The sequence below is a fragment of the Garra rufa genome, chromosome 11, assembly GCF_049309525.1.
Source record: "Garra rufa chromosome 11, GarRuf1.0, whole genome shotgun sequence".
Taxonomy (NCBI): domain Eukaryota; kingdom Metazoa; phylum Chordata; class Actinopteri; order Cypriniformes; family Cyprinidae; genus Garra; species Garra rufa.
This window is the reverse complement of record NC_133371.1, coordinates 33,697,354-33,703,625: the sequence shown is the minus strand read 5'-3', so window position 1 is coordinate 33,703,625 and position 6,272 is coordinate 33,697,354.

The following is a 6,272-nucleotide window of genomic DNA, read 5'->3' as shown; positions in this document are numbered from 1 at the left end:
TCTCAGTGTCCTGCAGTGTTATTTTAGTGTTATTTACATGCACCTTTTTCTTCCCGGAAGAGCGGGCACGGCCATTTGTAAATTTTATGGGTCAGGCTTCTGGTCTCATCTGCGTCCAGCTATTTTTTAGTTGTACAAAACAGCTAATTTTGCTGCTTGATACTGCAAATTGTTGTCTTACAATATTATAAGGGGTTCAGATGCGTAGCTCTGTAACCCTATTGGAATTGTACAGTGCCTTGCAAAGTATTCATTTTTTTCACATTTTGTTTTGTTGCAGCATTATGTTAAACTGCTTTAAATTACTTTTTTTCCACATCAATCTACATCTCATACACCATAATGACAAAGCACGAAACAGGTTTGTAACAACATTGCAAATTTATTAGAAATAAAAAACTGAAAAGATCCCGTTGCATAAGTATTCACACCCTTTTCTGGGACACTCGAAATTTAGCTCAGGAGCATTCATATTGCTTCTAGATGTTACTACACTTCGAGTGGAGGTAAACTGTGGCAAATTCATTTGAATGAGTATGATTTAGAAAGGCACACACCTCTCAGAAAAGGTCTAACAGCTGAAAATGCATATCAGAGCAAAAACCAAGTCCTGAGGTCAAGATAACTGCCTGTAGAGCTCAGTGACAGACTTGCGTTAAGGCAATGATCTAGGGAAGAGTTCAGAAAAAAATCTGCTGTATTGAAGGTTCACAGAAGCATGTAGCCTCCATTATCCATAATGGAAGACGATTGGAACAACTAGGACTCTAGAAAATGTCTGCCAGCCCTTATCCAAGCAGACAGAGCTTGAGAGGTGAAAAGGTGAGGTAAAGAATGGCAGATAATTGCCAAATGCAGATGTAAAAAGCTTGTCACATCATACCCAAAAAGACTTGAGGCTGTAAAGGTGCTTCAACAATGTACTGAGTTAAGGGTATAAATACTTATGCAATGTACTTATTTCAGGGTTTTATTTTTAATAAATTTGTAAAATTTGCAAATCTGGTTTTTGCTTTGTCATTATTATGGTGTCTGGAGTGTAAATTGATGTGGGGAAAAACTAATTATGGTATGAATACTTTTGCAAGGCACTGTAACTGGAATTGTAACTGATTGTGCAGACCAAACCATTAGTCATAGAGACTTGAGAGATGGCACTCACACCGCTGACAGTGTCACCAAGACTCCCCCCTAATCGGCCTGATGGGGGTGCTACAGCGTTCAAAACTATGAAATCGCGCTTAACTCCTAAATTGTCAGTCGCAGGCTCAAGTGTCAATCGTAAGGAATTTTTGCAAAACCTACCTTTGCCAACTAGTCTTAGGTTTTTGGCCTGATCAGAACCAAATTAGTGCAAAAAGATTCTCTGGAGAGCAAATATCAATAATTCTCGAAAAAAAAGTCTAACATTCAACTCACCATCGCAAAGGGATGCCAAAACATTTGAAAGGGAAAGGGCCACTTTTAGTAAAATGCCTATAACTTCAGAATGGAACGAGATATCTATGCCTATAAACTCAAAACACTCAATATGAGGTCACAGGCCAAAAATCGGAAAGCTTGGCCACTTGGTGGCACTATACCCTGCTGAAAAAAAAACAGCTAACACCAGCCTAGGCTGGTTGGCTGGTTTTAGCTGGTTGACTGGTTTTAGAGGGGTTTTGGCCACTTTCCCAGCCTGGCCAGGCTGGTCTTAGCTGGTCAGGCTGGGAGACCAGCTAAAACCAGCTACTTCCAGCTTAAACCAGCTAAGACCAGCCAACCAGCCTAGGCTGGTTTTAGCTGTTTTTTTTCCAGCAGGGTAAGAGGGGAAAACACATAAAAAAATATACCTATGCAACCATTTGTCCTATCTACTTGAAAATTGTTGTGCATGGTCTTGGTCCAAGGTGTCTATAAGGACTTTTGCATATCTCAAAAAACATGGCTGCCATTGGCCGATGAAGTTTGAGCACCTATTAGACATGGTTACCGATGGCGATTGGAACGATTCTCAGTGGGCCTGTTTGACTCATGACCCCAATGGTCTGTGAGATATTTGAAATAAATCGGCCACTGGGGGTGATATCACATTTTACAAGGGTGTACTGTAAACGATTATGCAGTGTGGATATTGACCAGCCTGGCCAGGCTGGGAAAGTGGTCAAAACCCCTCTAAAACCAGCCTGCTGACCGACTATGACCAGCTAAAACCAGCCAACCAGCCTAGGCTGGTTTTAGCTGTTTTTTTTTCAGCAGGGTTATCAAAAAACTGTTTAAATTTACCCTTTGGGATATTATAACAGGGTTGTTTGGAAAAAGGGACTGTCTGAATTTACCCCAAATCCTATAAAGCAGGGGTCTTCAACTAAAACAGCTCGAGGTCCAGTAATGAACCCTGCTCACCAGCCGAGGTCCGGACAATTATATATAAAAAACTATTTATGTTTTTTGCGAGACCAGAGTTTCTGCAGTATATTTTAGCTTAAATTCTAGACATTTAAATACCCTTTTAAAGACCTGAACAAAAAATATAAATAAATAAATAATTAAAATGACTGTAAAAAGCATGATTTACAATTCAGATGCAGGTTTCACAAAACAAAAAAAGATTTCTTCAATTATAAACTTCACATTCCAGCCTTCAAGAGTCAAAAGTATCAATTTGTATATTATTTTAAACAATTATTGTCAATCAAGTATTATATTAATTAACATATACATATTTTACTGAGTTAATTGTTTAAATTTGTATAACATGATCTTGTCGATCCATCAGTTCACATTTACAACTCTTCGTGTTTGCTGCCTAAAACTAGGACTGATTTTCACATTGGTCTTTTTGACAACAGAAGATTGATACAAGCTGATTAAAAATGGCAGATCATTCTCTTCCAGCAGGAGGCGCTATCAGAATGGTACACAAAGCAGCGCTGCAGCTGACTTTGAAACGTGCAGAGCTCATTTTTATTATTATATGGATAGCCTTATAAAGTTTCATCGCAATTCTTGCCTTTTAGTCCCCACATTTAAGACAACCTGAAATCATAATTAAGACTTTCTTAACCCCTAATAATACTGCAGTCATCAATGAAAATTAATTATTTTAAACACAGACTTTCAAAAACAACCCTTAGCCTACACAAAATACGTTCTTTTTATTTTTCCCCACTGTGTTCGGCGCACAAGAGAAATATTAGGGAAGTAAATTAATATCAGCATATTAAGTATATTCCTCTATCATTGTCTCTGAGAGAATGTGCACGTCACTGTTTTTACTTTTACTTTCACTTTAACATATTGCGCAGCTGAATAACAGTGAAAGCTACATCTGTCTGTACGCAATGCGCCGATCTCTGTTCTCATGACTGCATGTAAGATTGCACCCAAACGCTGACCCTGGTGTGCTTGATATAAATTTATTTATTAGAAATTAGCGTTTGGCATTTTTTTATTTAAATATGTCAAAAGCTTTCACGGTCCGCATGGACGCATCTTGCGGTCCGCATACGACCCCGGCTATAAAGCTTCACAAAACCTGCATGGTCAGCACACACAACTGGTGATTCTTAACAAGCAAGCATGCAAAGTTTTAGGGAGATTGGATCACAGCTGGCGCTGTAACAGTCATAAACGTTACAAAACATTGTGTGTGTGTGTATATATATATATATATTAGTGGTGGGCCGTTATCGGCGTTAACGTGCTGCGTTAACGTGAGACTCTTATCGTGCGATAAAAAAAATATCGCCGTTAATCTATTCTCAAATTTGGGTTGGGAGCTGGGTCTAAACTACGCAAGCTATGATGACTTTCACCTTGATAGTTTAACGCGGATGTATACCAAAGACTATAGAATATGGTCGCGCGTTTACGTCTCCTCCGCCAAAACACAGACGGGGTCGCGTCTCTCCTCCATTCGTAAAAACCGAATCTACTATAGCGAAATGCCACGTAAATTCGTAGTTTTTTGGATTCATCAATCAAATGTTGGTCTGTCACTTAATTCAAATCGCGATATGGACTAGTGTATGTGAAAACTGAAATGCAAAAAGACCGTTTTAATATGAATCCGGTATGTTCCGTTTGCCTAGCTGTATGTATGAATGATGGAGACGAGCTTTTACTGAAACACACGTGACGCTCCCGGTAATTTTTGGCATTTGCATCTCACATGAACAGAAACTCAATCTCCAAAACTGCTGTGAGTGTCACTTTTACCGTTTCATTTGAGAAAACTATAGCATCATATCATACTGTATACACAGAAACTTCACGGCAACCTGTCAAAATAAAAGTACGGTGTAACATGAACGTAGAAGTAGTGAAACGTAGGGGAAACACTGGCTACCATTAAATATACATACGTAGATGTATATTTTTTACCACACTGTACAACAATAATACTGTTTTTTTATTACAGTAAGGGCTAAATTTAGGGTTGGGTAGGTGTTGACATTAAAAAAACACAATCTAATAATCAGGGATGTGATTTTTCCGGATTAATCCGGAATTCCGGATTTTTCGACCTGAAAATGTGACCTATGTCACGTATTTGCGACCGTTCGCAAATGGCGGATGGCGAAGTATGATTCCGGACCGCAAGATGCGTCCATGCGGACCGTGAAAGCTTTTGACATAATAATAATAAAAAAAATGCCAAACTCTATTTCTAATAAATACATTTATATCAAGCACACTAGGGTCAGCGTTTGGGTGCAATCTTCCGTGCAGTGAGGAGAGAAAAGATCGGCAGACAGATGTAGCTTTCAGTGAGTGAAAAACGTTGATGGAAAATGCATTATTTTGGGGTTACGTCGCAAAATATTGTAAATATATCTTTTTATACTGTATTTTTATACATATTTGTATTTTAAACCACGACGGTGAGCCAATGGATATCACACAAGCAACGTGAAAACTGCATATATTAAAGTGAAAGTAAAAACAGCGCTTTCAGCATCTGATGTGCACATTCTCTAAGAGACAATGATAGACGAATATACTTCATATGCTGATATTAATTTACTTCCCTAATATTTCTCTTCTGCAAAATAAAAAGAAACGTATTTTGTGTAGGCTAAGGGTTTTTGAAAGTCAGTTCTTGAAATAAAGCTCTTCATTTTTATTGATGACTGTAGTGTTATTAGGGGTTAAGAAAGACTAATTATTTCAGGTGGTCTTAAATGTGGGGACTAAAAGGCAAGAATTGCGATTGAACTTTATAAGGTTATCCATTGAATAAATATGAGCGCTGCGCGTTTCAAAGTCATCTGCGGCGCTGCTTTGTGTATCATTCTGATAGCGCCTCCTGCTGGAAGAGAATGATCTGACATTTTTAATCAGCTCGTACGTCTACTGTTGTCAAAAAGACCAATGTAAACAAATCAGTCAATGGTTTTAAGCACCAAACACGTAGAGTTGTAAATGTTATCTGATGGATCGACAAGATCATGTGTTATACAAATTTAAACAATTAAGGCAATAAAATATATGTTAATTAATATAATACTTGATTAACAATAATTGTTTAAATTAATATAAGAATTGATACTTCTGACTCTTGAAGGCTGGAATGTGAATTTTATAATTTAAGAAATCTTTTTTGTTTTGGGAAATCTGCATCTCAATTGTAAATCATGCTTTTTACAGTCATTTTAATAATTTATTTATTTATTAATTAAATTTTGTTCAGGTCTTTAAAAAAGTATTTAAATGTGTAGAATTAACTTACTTGTATTTGCTAGCTATTAGGGATGCTCATTTCCCAACCAACAACCGCAATCATTATACATGGGGGGGGGGGGGGGGTCATAGTATATTTTCCTGCTTTTTTGTCCTTAGCCAATCACATGCCTGAATAATTTCATTGTTAGTTAGTTAGTAAACAGTACATCTTATTGAACATAATTTATTTTCATCAACAAATTATCATAGAACAGCTTTATGAGCTTTATGATCCATTCTCAAAGACTTACTTTTAGTCATTATTTGGGTAGCACACATATTCTGAATGCCTTCAGCAGAATTCAAATTAGCCATTTTAATCTAGATTAATCTAGATTAATTCCAAGTTTTAATCTAGATTAATCTAGATTAAAAAAAATTAATCTATGCCCACCCCTAATATATATATATATATATATATATATATTAAATACAAAAAAATGCTTGCTACATAATGTCTTTTTGCAGATGTGCTTAAACCCTAAAGCTCTTGAACCCCGGTAATCGCTGCTTGCAGCTATATTTTTAGTGTATCCTAATTATGAACACATTGGTTTTTAGTGCAA